The sequence below is a fragment of the Sesamum indicum genome, linkage group LG9 (assembly GCF_026168435.1).
Source record: "Sesamum indicum cultivar Baizhima isolate 11 linkage group LG9, ASM2616843v1, whole genome shotgun sequence".
Lineage (NCBI taxonomy): Eukaryota > Viridiplantae > Streptophyta > Magnoliopsida > Lamiales > Pedaliaceae > Sesamum > Sesamum indicum.
Window position 1 is genome coordinate 18,110,570 of NC_142665.1, and position 14,772 is coordinate 18,125,341.

Sequence of the window (14,772 nt, forward strand, 5' to 3'; positions counted from 1 at the left end):
CTTGAAACGTATTCGTAATGTTCTGTCTATTCAATCCTGCTATCACTGGATATCCTCTTGGTTTGTCTTTTGGATCTTCAATGTCGATGTCATCTTTACGACCAGAACCAGCAACAACGAAAAATTCATAAATGGAATAAGGTGCGTAGTTATTAAATCATCAAATAAATATGCAACATGGAATACGAGAACAAAGGAAAGAAGCTGAGAGAGTTAATTAAATAAAAGAAAACTTTGACTTTGCAGGAAATCAGTACCTATATCCAAGTTCACATCCTCCTCATTCATGATGATCTTTTCTTCAGTTTCAGTATTAGTTGGGAAGTTAATGTTCAAAGCAAGGAAGAAGATGGATTGAGCCATCAAAACTCATAAGGAAGCAGTGCGTTGTATTGCTTCAAAGATAGATGACACAAAAGTGCAGAAAAAATTACAAAGGAGCAGTGTTGGTCTCTACTTAAATACTAGAGGAAGATGACCAAACAGAATGCAACGAAAATAACTAAAAAACAGATTTAGCCCACACAGTTACAGGTGGCAAACTAATCAGCTCCACATAAGCTAACTAACACAATCGTGCTTGGTAAATAAAAACGCATTCCACAGAAACCCACGTCTTCTTCGCAATACTGAAAACAGAGTCCATTCAATCAGGTTCCCAAGCAACCAAAACACCTTCATCACCACCATGATCAGCTTGCTTATGCTCTGTATTCTCAACACCCCTCCCACAAGTTGGACTTGGAAAACCCAAGAACAAGTCCAACTTGCGCACCAAACAGGAAAACTGAGCAGAAGATAGGGATTTCGTAAATAAATCGGCCAACTGATCCTTGCTGCGAACAAAAATAGGATCAAGAAATCCCTCCTTGTAACAATTACGAACAATATGGCAGTCTATGTCTAAATGCTTCGTACGCTCATGAAACACCTGATTCGCCATGATATGAAGCGCAGCTTGACTATCACAATGGAAGGGAATAGGAACATCCAAAGTGATGCCAAAATCTCGCAACAGAAAGGAAATCCATTTCAATTCGCATGCTGTTGCAGCCATACTGCGATATTCCGCCTCGGTAAAGGACCGAGAGATGGTGCACTGTTTCTTCATCTTCCACGAAATGAGAGCAGGGCCAAGAAATACACAGAAACCCGAGAGAGAACGCCTAGTGTCCGGGCAAGCCGCCCAATCCGCATCACAGAATGCACGAAGCTGCAGAAAGTTGAAAGCAGGGAAGAAAAGACCATGAGTGGAAGTACCTTTCAAGTAGCGAACTAAGTGGGTAGCAGCAAGCCAATGCGAACGGCAAGGGCGCTGAATGAACTGACTCAGCTGCTGAACCCCGTGCGAGATATCAGGACGCGTGAAGCTGAGGTACAGAAGGCATCCCACTAAACGACGAAATGGTTCTAGATCCTCAAGCAAGGAATCATCATCAACATGTAACTTGATTCCAAGTGGTAAGGGAGTTGCAGCAATCTTAGCCTCGAGAAGACCACAATCAGCCACAATGTCTGAGATATATTTAGACTGAGTTAAGGAAGTTCCAGCTTCTGATCTAGCAATCTGCAAACCAAGAAAATAACGTGCAGAGCCCAAATCCTTGATGGTGAAAAGAGTATCAAGATGAAGCTTGACCTGCGAAATGAAATCATTAGAAGGAGCCATGATGAGGACATCATCAACATAGACCAACAATCCAATAAAACCAGAGTCCAGTAGCTTAAGAAATAAACAATGATCGTGTTCAGATTGCTTGAAGCTAAACGCAGTACGACTTCGTGCAAACTCGAGATTCCACTGGCGTGAGGACTGCTTCAAACCGTAAAGGGATCGCCTAAGAAGACAGACATGTCCAGGCTGAATAGAGTACCCTTCAGGTGCGCTCATATAAATCTCTTCATCGAGATGACCATGAAGAAAAGCGTTGTTGATATCAACCTGATGCAGTGGCCACTGAAACGAAGTGGCAATGGCGATGAACAAACGGACAGTCACAGCCTTCGCCACAAGAGAAAACCGTTCAACATAATCCACCCCCTCAACTTGTGTGTATCCTTTGGCCACTAACCTGGTCTTATAACGCTCAATCGACCTATCATCTTTCAATTTAACTTTGTACACCCATCGGCAACCAATAGGGCGTTTACCAGGCGGTAAAGGAACCACATCCCAAGTGTGATTCGAATCCCCTGCAGTTCTTTGTCCATTGCATCAACCCAATGTGGAATGGATGCGGCTTCCTTATAACTTCATGGCTCCTGCAAAACAGATAGAGAGGCAACAAAATCCAAAAATGTGGAGCCAAAACTGGACAGTAGGGACAGAAGAATGAGCAGCCAAATTGCAGACAAAATCAGAAAGCCAAACTGGTTTTGTGTGTGTTCTCTGAGACCTACGAATTGGAACGGGAACAGTGATAGATGTAGACTGAGGTGATGTAGGCTGAGAGTGTGGAGGAGAAGGAGAGTTACCATTCGAAGTATCAGTGATAGGAGGAACATTACAAGAGTCATCAGATAAAGGAATAAGGGGCAAAGGAACGGCTGGAGTTGTTGGGGAAGATTGAGCAAAAGGGAAAATTTCTTCATGGAATATGACATTCCTAGAAGTGAATATCGTGTTGGAATCAAGCTCAAGCAACCTATATCCCATTTGGGCAGGAGGGTAACCAAGGAGCACACATTTAACACCTTGTTTATCAAATTTAGACTGAAAAGAATTGGGTTTAATGGCAAAGCAGAGATATCCAATAGTTATAAGATGTGTGTAAGAAGGGACTTTCTGGTGCAAGATTTCATAGGGACTTTTCCATCCCAAAATGACCGAAGGGAACCTGTTAATGAAGTAGGTAGCAGAGAGTATGGCATCACCCTAAAAACGCCTAGGAAAAGAGGATTGAAACATAATGGAACTAGCTATATCAAGGAGAAACATGTGTTTTCTCTCTACAACTGCGTTTTGCTGCGGAGTGTAGGAGCAACTACGTTGATGAATGATGCCTGAACTGCTAAGGAAGGATTGAAATTGAGAGCTTAAGAATTCGGAACCATTATCGGTACGAATGGATTGCACGTGTTTATTAAACTGAGTAAGCACAAGCTTGCAAAAATTTTGAAACATTTCCAAACATTGAGTCTTGTATCGCATAAAGAACGTCCATGTGGACCGACTGAAGTCATCTACAATGGTTAAGAAATATCGACAACCAATGACAGTGGGCTCTTTATAGGGCCTCCAAATATCCATGTGAACAAGAGCAAAGATCGAAGATGAATGAATAGAACTTGAAGTAAAAGGGACTTGATGCATTTTAGCTAATGGGCATATTTCATAGGCATTTTGATGAAATCTAACTGAGGCAGTAAAGTAATGTGCTTCATTGAATTTTTGGACAAATGTCCAAGACAGTTATGCCACACATCACCATTATTCATGGCAGCATTAACACTAGAATTGACATTACAATTAGCTTGAAAAGAAGCAAAAGGAGTGTTCTCCTTTGACACAGATGTAGATAATAGAATATACAGATTTCCTATAAGGTCTCTTGTAGCCATGACCCTGTCATTCCCCAGGCCCTGCAGGATGCAAGAAGACTTTAGAAATCGAAATTGAACTGGCATATCATGACATAATTGTCGAACAGACAGTAAATTGACAGAGAAAGTGGGAATGTGAAGCACATTTGTTAGAGTAATTTCAGATGAGATAACAACGGAACCTATGTGAGAAACTATTTGTGTTTGTCCATTTGGCAAATGAATGGTGAGAGATTGCGTGGATGTGGTAAAGGATTGAAAAAGACGAATGTCTCCACATATATGGCTTGTTGCCCCGCTATCAATAATCCAAGAGCCGAAAGTAGTGCAAGGAGAGTTCATGCTATTACCTGCAAAATTGTCCATTTGAGCAAAGTTCACTTTCAAAGGATCAAGAGGCATCTCTTCATGCATCAACCTCTGCACTTCTGTGCGAATAATGTCAGCTATATTAGTAGTTCCTTCTGATCTGATATGAACTTGCTCACTAGCTGCTGCAGCTGCAAAGCCTCGTCCCCTACCTCCTGACTTTCGTCGCTGGTCTGTAATCTCCTTGTACCACTCAGGTATACCATGAAGTTTAAAGAAACTATCCTTGGAATGGCCCGTTTTTGGCCCGTTTTCTGGCAATGTTCACAGACCAGATGCCTTTTATCAACAAAACTCTTTTTCTTAAAACTGTCGTGAGTCTTAACTTGAAAAGCGGCGCCACTATTCATTTCAATGCCGCTAACGTTATTTGCATCTGTTTTTCCATGCGAATGAGCATAGAATACGCCTTTGTAACTGATGGTAAAGGCTCCAGTAGTAAGATTTGGCTCCTGGCTTGGTCATAGACCGTGTTTAATCCAACCAAAAATTCTATCAATTGATTCGAGGCAGTCATCTCCATCATTGCCTTATTAACTCCGCAAGTGCACCCTGCACAAATGCACTTCGGAGTGGGCGCTAAACAAGTTAATTCATCCCATAAACGTTTGAGTTTAGTGTAATACTCCTTAATCGACATGTTTCCCTGCGTTACCTGACCGATTTCCCTCTGTAATTGGTAAATCATGGGGCTATTACTCTCACCAAACCTCACCTCCAATTCTAACCAAAGTTCTCTCGCAGAACTTACGTACATGAACGACTCAGCTAATTCCTTTGACATACAATTCAAAATCCAGGTAGTGACCATGGAATCAATGTGATTCCATCGTTTGAACTCATCAGTGTTCTCCGATGGCCTAACCGCAGTACCATCGACGAAATCTAACTTCATTTTAGCTGTCAGTGCACGCTTCACTGCTCTGCTCCATGCGAAAAAATTGTTCCCAGTCAACATTGCTGAGACCATCACCATTCCAGGCTGATCAGAGGCTTGCAGTTGCATAAAATACGGATCTGGTATGCCTTGCACCATGCCTGGTTGAGAATACAGAGCATAAGCGAGCTGATCATGGTGGTGATGAAGGTGTTTTGGTTGCTTGGGAACCTGGTTGAATGGACTCTGTTTTCAGTACTGCGAAGAAGACGTGGATTTCTGTGGAATGTGTTTTTATTTACCAAGCACGATTGTGTTAGTTAGCTTATGTGGAGCTGATTAGTTTGCCACCTGTAACTGATGTGGCCTGAATCTCCAAATTCAGTGTTCGCCATAATTGAACACCAAAGATTAGATTTTGTTTTTGTTTTTTTTTTTTTTTGGAAAATTTTACAGACACCTTCACTGAAGGCTCTGATACCATGTTAAAAGCAAGGAAGAAGACTGATTGAGCCATCAAAACTCATAAGGAAGCAGCGCGTTGTATTACTTCAAAGATAGATGATACAAAAGTGTAGAAAAAATTGCAAAGGAGAAGTGTTGGTCTCTACTTAAATACTAGAGGAAGATGACCAAACAGAATTTAACGAAAATAACTAAAAAACAAATTCAGGCCACATCAGTTACAGTTGGCAAACTAATCAGCTCCACATAAGCTAACTAACACAATCGTGCTTGGTAAATAAAAATGCATTCCACAGAAACCCGCGTCTTCTTCGCAGTACTGAAAACAGAGTCCATTCAACCACGTTCCCAAGCAACCAAAACACCTTCATCACCACCATGACCAGCTCGCTTATGCTCTGTATTCTCAACAGTTAACAGCTGAAAATATTATCGACAGTTCTTCCATACTATGTGCAGAATCTTCAGTTTCTACCTCTTGCCCATTCTTTGGTTTTGTACTCTTAGTATCTTTGATCACGGAGCTGAATATACCCTGTTATATTATTCACAAAAAGAAAGGTACAAATAAACAATCTTCAGGAAATATATACACAATCTACATGGTTCAGACGAGTCTAGCAACCAACCTTTCTTTTCTTTAGTTGAAAATGAAGAGATGAGCCCTTGTGCAGTGACCAAGTCTTTGTTAAGATCTTGAGAAACAGAGTCCAGACATCTTGAATAGAGTAAGGCCATAACAGCATGTGAAACAATTTGAAAAAAATAAGAATAAACTCCAGTAATTTTCTTTACAACACCACACTCCTAACTCTTATTAGGAAGATAGAGCAAGTGATAATTGGTGATGAAACCCATTGGTTGAATTCTTTATATTAGAATTTGAGAGTAGTCAGTAAGAAAATTAGAAGTAGTTTAACAACTTTTATTACCTGTAAGCCTCCTTATGAAGCAAAGTTGAGACAAAAAGTATAACCCCAACATCACGGGAGCCCAAAGTTGATGCCCCATAACAAGATGAATTTAACTTCTTTTTGTACATCACTTTCTTAACACCCTAAATATAAGAGATCATAAAAACAGAAAAGATAAAATCAGCTGGCTTTTCCATGCATGTTACAGTAACCTGAAAGAAGATGCATTTTTATACCTGGACTAAACGCAATAAGGAATATGTATAAACGGCTTTTTCGGAGAATTGCAATAGAAATGATTGCTTTGGCAATGAGTTGTCAGAATTAATGTTGTTGATGTCCACACCATCTGGCACGGTGGATCCTCTACCTAATGTTCCATGATCACCTATTAAAATATTTGGAAGACTCATAGAAGTGAATAAGAAAGTGAAATTCTTTAACTGTTACAGAGGCCCTTGTGTTATAATCTCCAAATTATAACAAAAAGAAAGCCTCAAGAAAAATGATACTCATCCAAAATCTGCGTGAATAAATCTCTTGATGGTTTAGTTGGACGAACAATACCAGAGCTTAGTGTATTTCCCATATCCCGCTCAAGTGCCAAAACAGACGTATCCCGCTCAAGAGCTTAGTAAATGATGGTCTGTACAGACATGTCCTCATAGAAGATGAGGACATTGTCGAGGTATACATTGTCAAAGAAATCGGGCTATTCACTTTCCACTAGTTTGAGTCGCAGGCTTTGCAAGCAAAGCAGGCCGGTAGAAACGATGATCTTACAAGCAACAAAAACTTATTAGCGAACAATATCACATTAAAATCTTCACAATAGAGTATGTAAGTCCTCCCAAGCCACTTTATGTTTTAACGAGTTCGATTCACCATAAAACACATATATCTCCATTGGACCCTATCACTCTCCACCTCTACATCAATATGGTAGGTCGAATAACTAAGGAGCGGCACTGACAAATCGTTAAGCTACAACATCAAAAACCCACCACTTTGCCCAACAACAGCCACCGAGATATCATACATATTCGTTGTAGCTTAACAATATCTCCACCCTCCTTTCCCGACATTTTGTCTCAAACAGAAACACCATCATGTGTTCATGAGGTCGAATAAGCTCTTGAAGATGCCAAACTGTCTTAATACCCCCAATCTCATGGCAATTCCAACACAATTCTCGCGGCCCAATTGATACCTAATCTGAAGCATCAAGCACTGACCTAAAGTTATGCCATTTCTCTGGTATTTCCATTGTACCAACTGTAAGGGACTTCGGCTGCTTATGTTTCTCCCCTAGCTGCCCCTTCCACCATGAGCTAAACCTCCTCAAGAAGTGCCACCACTTGTATAAAAAACTAAAGCATCTTACTCGAGTAGGACATCCACCAACTCTATTCGCACATCCCCTAAATCAGAAGACAGGGATTCATTTTTGGTAAGCTTCGAAGGAGACTAGAACTTATTAATTGGGTCAACCACAGTAGTTGTGCAAAGGATTTGAATTAAGGATCATACATACTAAATTTTTATGGACCGAGATAGGGCCATCTCTATTGGGCTCAAACACGTAAGTTTATGATATGGGCCATAATCATCTTAGCTTCATGATTTGAGCTGCCCACATCCTGAACAACTGCATCAGATTTGTTAACATCAAGATTAGAGACCAACGCAATTGAATGCCGGGTTAGCCATTGACTCGTTAAACTACCATCCCATCCAGCTTAATTTTATTCCTCTAGACTTCCACTATCATTACCATCCCCTATCTTATCATCTCGCCCACTATTACCTGCAACTTCCACAATCCCTTTCCCCTCCGTAGGCGCCCATCAATCCAACTCCTCCACTATCTCAATCAAATTAGCAACCACTTTTTCCCTATCCCCCCCCCCAAGATATCGACAATTGGCATGATGGTGAACCTTTCTAAACCAACCCAAGATAGAGTTCCTCTCAAGGCATCCTGCCCAAGGAAGACGAAACACCATCATTCCGCCCTATCGTTGGTGAGTTCCAAATTTAGGTAGGTTGAATAGCTACAAACTAAGCACCCACAGTACATAGCCAGCTCGCACGCAACCATGGTCTACAAAAAGTATCAATACTGAGATCCTGATACCACCTTGGAATCGCATCTCACAAACACGACTTATGACCGAACTTGCCACACATTTAACAAAAATAAGACAATCTTTCGAATGAAATCGAATGATCAACTAATCACCAGTCTTATAGTGTATCTTCATCCCCGGTATGAATATTAACTCGGATTCGAACAGTTTCAACCACAATATATCCCTCCTAATATTTCTCATTAGTCTAGCCCATGCACCCAAATACTTCCCAATTAAATTAGTAAACACTTCTACCCTTCCCCCCTCCCCCCGATATCGACAATTGGCATGATGGTGAACCTTGTTAAAACGACCCAAGAGACAGAGTTCCTCTCAAGGCATCCTGCCCAAGGAAGACGAAACGCCATCATTTTGCCCTATCGTTGGTGAGTTCCAAATTTAGGTAGGTCGAATAGCTAGAGACAAAGGACCCATAGTACATAGCCTGCTCGCACGCAACCATGGCCTAAGGGAGTATTAATACTGAGATCCTAATACCAACTCGGAATCGCATCTCACAAACACAACTTATATGATCGAACTTGCCACACATTTAACAAAAATAAGACAATCTTTCGAATGAAATCAAATGATCAACTAATCACCAATCTTATATTGTATCTTCATCCCCGGTATGAATATTAACTCGAATTCGAACAGTTTCAACCACAATATATCCCACCTAATATTGTTCTCATTAGTCTAGCTCATGCACCCAAATACTTCTCAATGCAGCGTAGGAAATCTTCTGTTGCCCATTCCGAAGATCATGAACATGCACAAAGGATGGACACCAATCCAAATTTACAGTAGTTGGATCCCTCACACATGCCAGACGTTGCAGCAACAACAAATTACGATCAAAAGCCCATGGGCATATATTGGTATCTCCTTAAATCCTCCATATGAGCAAACACAACACAAAATCTTTTATTCGTTACCTTCCACACAACCATGCCTCGAGCGGACTTGATAAGTTGCAGCAAAGTTCCCTTCAACGCTTCAAAATTTACAGGTCAATGTGATGACCCGCTAACATCAACTCGAAGTTCTCCTTCTATTTCAACCAGAACAAATGTGGGATAACCACCCCACTTCTTGTTCCTCCATAAGCGATAGAACAGAATCCATCTTCAGAATATCTCCACCACAACCACAATTCAAATGCCTTCACTGGTATCCAAACTGACCAAAGTCAATAGAGGAGAAATGGAACTCAACGTACTACAACACACAACCCTACACAAAATGACCGAACATGCAACGCAGACGACCACTCCCATGCAAAAAGACCTTACTTTAATTTCCTATTTCTCTCCTACTCATAAAAAACTTGTGTGAATTTATGTGAATGTTTCTGTAATTATCAAATTATTGAGAAAAATATCATTTTTCATCCCGTAACTTAAAGTCTTTTAAGTTTTGGTCCCATTCATTACGAGATTCTCACTTTTGGTCCCGTAACTTCTAAAAGATAGCACTTTTGATCATATTACATATTTTTGTTATATATTTTAACTGACGGTGTTAGAGCTTTTACACTTTTGGTACTATATGCTACAGGTTGGTCCTATAACTTTCAAAAAGTAATATTTTTTGTCTTGTGCACTTAAAGGCCATGTGGCCTTTTTCGTTAAATATCTAACAAAAATGTGTCACGAGACTGAAAGTGCACTATTTTTTAAAGACCAAAATGAGAATTTCGTAACTAATGCATGGAACCAAAAGTTAAAAGGCCCCAAATTATTGGATGAAAAGTGTCATTTTCCCCAAACTATTACATAGCGATGTACTCCATTCTCGATATTGAATTTCTGTATACATATAAAACCTTTCAATGTCTAATTAGGTCTCAAATATTCATCTTAGTTTTAGATTATATTAATAAGACTAGTATTTTATATGATTATGGTAAAATTATATTCGTGTAGGAAGAATACTAAATAGGCCTTTTTGAAGTAAAATTTGTGTATTGAGATTTTAAATTTAATTTCCAAAATTTAGATTAAAAAGTAATTACAATTAAGTACCAAGGATCCAGTAAAAATGTTAAATTGTAATTACAATTACAATATTGATATACATAAATTAATGAAATAATCATACGAGTATATGTGATATATATATAAATTAATATTCCCAGTATATTATGAATATTAAATTAAAAGTTTAGAGGATTAATTATTAAAAAACAAAGTTATGAGATGGAATTTGATGCCTAGAACATACGATTTCGAAATTGTATGTACTTCTTGTCCGAACTTAAGGATCTAGCTTATATATATAGTTTTGATATTAAAAACATAAATATCTATATGTATTATATCTTAGTTATATACGAATGTCTAAATGTCTATTATTGTATCACAGATTCCACACTACACTTAACATTGAGAATTAATCATTTATCCTTAATTTTATCTAAACTTCATTTTAATAATATATAAAACTACAAAAACATCAAACATCATAATTTCAGATCAGAAGTTAATTAAGCAGAAAAAGGGTTTACAAAGATGTCAATAACTCCGCTCCTGCACTGCATGTAAGAAACAAAGACGTAAATTTGTGAAATTATAAAATATAATTAGTAAATGATGGTCTGAACAGACATGTCCTTATAGAAAATGAAAATGGTCTCAAAGGACATGACATGAATCAATACCACCATTCACATATGCCCCTCCACCTATAAATCTCTCCACCATTTCCCCACCTTCCCTCCATCGTCCAACTCTCGTCTCTCCTTTCATCCCATTCAACCAACCATGACGAACGGCAACACTGGTGGTGATCATGGCTCTCCTTCCAAGCCTACTCCGAATCCCAACCCAAATAGCCCACGCCAGGAGGAGAACCCACGCCGGCGCAGTGGCGGAGCAAATGCTCCTCCTGCCAGTCCCCGACGCCGTGGAAGCCCTTCTTCTCCTCCTAAAACTAGGCCGGTTATGGGCGTTCCTGGTGAATCTGCTTTCGCTCCTTACACAAAGCCACGCAGTGAGCCAGGTGGAAGTGGTGGGCGCGGGGTCGAGGGGGGGCCTGGGTTACAAGGGGCTCAGGTAGTGCCGGTTGGAAGCGGTGGCTATGGAGTTGTTGCTGCACCAGGGGCGCTGAGGATTGGTGGGAGCCCTGCAGCGAGGAAGAGAGTTCGGGAGAGTGGCGCTGGCAGCACGACTGCGGCAGGAGGAAATCAGCCCGGGGAGGGTGCAGGTAACGTTGTGAATTGCAGCGTTTGCGGGAAGGGCTTCCCGTCTCAAAAGGCTTTGTTCGGGCACATGCGATCTCACCCTGACAGGGGGTGGAAGGGGGCACATCCGCCCCCAACGTTCAAGGCGGAGGAGGAATTCGCTGATCTTCATGGTCTGAATCTGCCTGAAGCGGGGAGAGGTGGAGATGCCCAAGAGGGCGCTGCTGATGATCATCAGAAAGAGGATGAGGCCGCCGAAAGTGAAGAGGAAGAGGAAGCCGGCGATTCCGGGAAATACCGCTTGCCAGATTTGAACAACCCACCACCACCTGATGCTAATTAAATGAATGCAAGAGAAAGCTTGAAGTCATAAACTCTACACATTGATGTTTTTTTTTCCTTGTTGTTTCTGCAGGTTGAGGGTTTTGGACATTGGTGGCGTGTTCTTGATCAGATGTTTGCATGCATGCATGCATCCGGTATCTGATCAATACGTACTTTACTTTATATTAATAATTATGTGTGCTGTTAAACTGTGGAATTCATTACGGAAGAACTATTACATTTAAAATTTTGAAATACTGTTATAATATTTCTTCGTTATTGTTTTTCCTCTCATTTGATACATATTCATGGGTAAAACCCTCTTTTTATGTACAATACCTAAAATACCCTTAATGAAGGATAATTCAGTCATTGTATCACTCTAGATCTGCGTATTCTTGGAAGCCGGGTCGGGTTACCCATAACCCAAACCCAAATTGTGCATGAAGACCCTAACATGAGAATCGTCAGATTGAGGACGGGTATTCATCTGATGCCGACACGTGGCCCAGACAAAAATATCCAAATGGGTCCTATAAAAACCCCAAGACGCTACATTTTGAGGTAACTGAATCATCGCTTTTTCAACCTATCTTCTATTGATCGCACATTTTTATCTCGATCACCACTAACTTAAGTGTCGGAGGGTCGTTATTGAGGACGCACCCGACGAGTTTAACTTCTTGTTTCATTCTTAGGGACCAAATACTCGATTTTGGTGGTGTTAGCATTTAGCCTAAAGGTCAACCCTCGAGTTCGCGGATTCAAGCAAGATCACATATGTTCCTCCCGCTCATTTCCATGTATTTGATTTTGGTGGATTTAATCTATATACATCATCACTTGAAGCAGCTTAATTTTTCTTTTTGTTTTTTCATGTTTTTCATTTTCATCTTCACTGCAAAAAAGTTGGGACATTAGCGATTAAAAAAAATCAAAATGATACTTTTAATATTAACGTTAATATGTATTTAGGAGCAAGTAGTTGTATTTATCATGATAATAATTCTATAATTTTCATAATTACTATTATTTTTCAAAAATTGTTATTAATTACCAAAAGTTGTATTAAGCATTGCATTGCTTTGTGAAGGAAGGCGGGAAAATGTTTGATTTTATGAGTGTAGAGAAAAAGTAAACTTAAAAACGCTTCGTTGCCTATAAATAAAAAATATATTCGTAAAATTATCACTTTTAAATAATTCATGTTAATAAGATGAAAATAAACATATTTACTTGAAGGAAATTGTCAAATTGATTAGCACCGATTTATAAATACATCATTTACTTGGTCGTTGGCGACAGGAAAATCAAATGGGCAACGCGACGTGTCTTGTGCAAATTAAATAAGTAGTTCTTTTTATTCGTCAAGAAGGGACTTTTCTAATTAAATTGTATATTGGGAATTTAGAAACCCACAAAAATGCCTTAACAAGTGCAAGAAACCCAAGGGGATTTTTTGCACTTTATGTGTTTTTACAAAACATTGTCCTTTTTTTTTTTTAATAACTAGCCACCGTGGCACGCTAATAATATTTTACGGTTTAAAATATATTATGAATAAAAATATACATTATATTTCTAAAAAAGAAAAACAAAAAGAAAGAGAGAAAGAAAGAAACCAACAAAGAGAAAAAAGAAAATCAACTTAGGGATGTTATCGATATTACAATAAAATTATGATGCCATAATCGTCGTTTATGAGAAAAAAAGAAATATGCATTGTTTGTTGGTCAGAAGGCTATAGCAACATAGGGGGTATATATATATATAATGCATGGATGTTCAATATTTGGATTGATTAACATCTAACCCTTTCTCTTGATATTTCCGTACTCAGCAACTTCTTATGTTCCTCCAGTTCGATACAATCTGTGAAATTTACTATTTTCAATCATGTGGGAAAGCATGAGTTTTCTTATCGCTTGTGAGGGCCAACGGTCGTCTTTCTGTAATCGTTTTTGTCTGAGCCATTCTCAACAGTGACGGTTTTAAACACTAGTCGTTGCCGTAACATTCAGAAAGTTATAACAATATAATATCGGAGTTTTGTTTTACCTTTTGATATGTTTGAAGCAATTGTGGTTTTTCACCTCGTTTGTTTTTCAAACTTTTCCATAATTTCTTACTTTCAATTGTCTTCTCATAATATTTAGGAGAAAAACTCAAAAAATTAAATTTATTATGTGAATAGTTTATGACTTCCATGCAAAAAAATATTCGCTGTATAAACTTAAGATACTTTTATTTAATTCTACAAAAAATATAAAACTTTGTGGTATTTCTTTTGGTAGGATACAATTATTTATAGATCGAACAATAATCAAATGAGATATATAATAGACCGGAGATGAAGTTGCCAAGATCCCAAACGAAGTCACTTAATTTTGATTCGTTTAAAATACCCAGTAAAATTGATAAAATGAATGCATCATATTAATAAGAAATATGATGCAATATCTTGAAAAGATGACGAGAATAATAAACGATAAATAAAAAAAACACTGAAATCCAATAAAAACATAGGAACATAATAAAGAATTTTATCGAGAAAATGCAAAATACACAATAAACCAAACAAAAAGGTTTCTCCCACCACAAAATGGAACAAGCAAATGAATGAAAACATGTGTTTACATAACAACTTATTTAGTTATATTATTATTTTGCCTCTGAATTTTCATTAATCAGAAAACTTTTACAATAATTTTTAAAAGCAATTCATTAAGTTTAATGAATACGATCTTTTCATTTATAAATTACTTATTAAATTTCAAAATAGTATTTCTTAATTTATGAAATATCTCGTAGTTTGTGGGTAAAATTAATACCTGAATCAGTACCTCAACTCAGTGGCTTTATGAAGAAATTAACTGTGTTTCAACCTGGAAACTCTTGAAGCTGAACATTAGCTATCTTACAGAATTGCTCAAAAGAGGAATATTTGCAGGTAGACAAGCA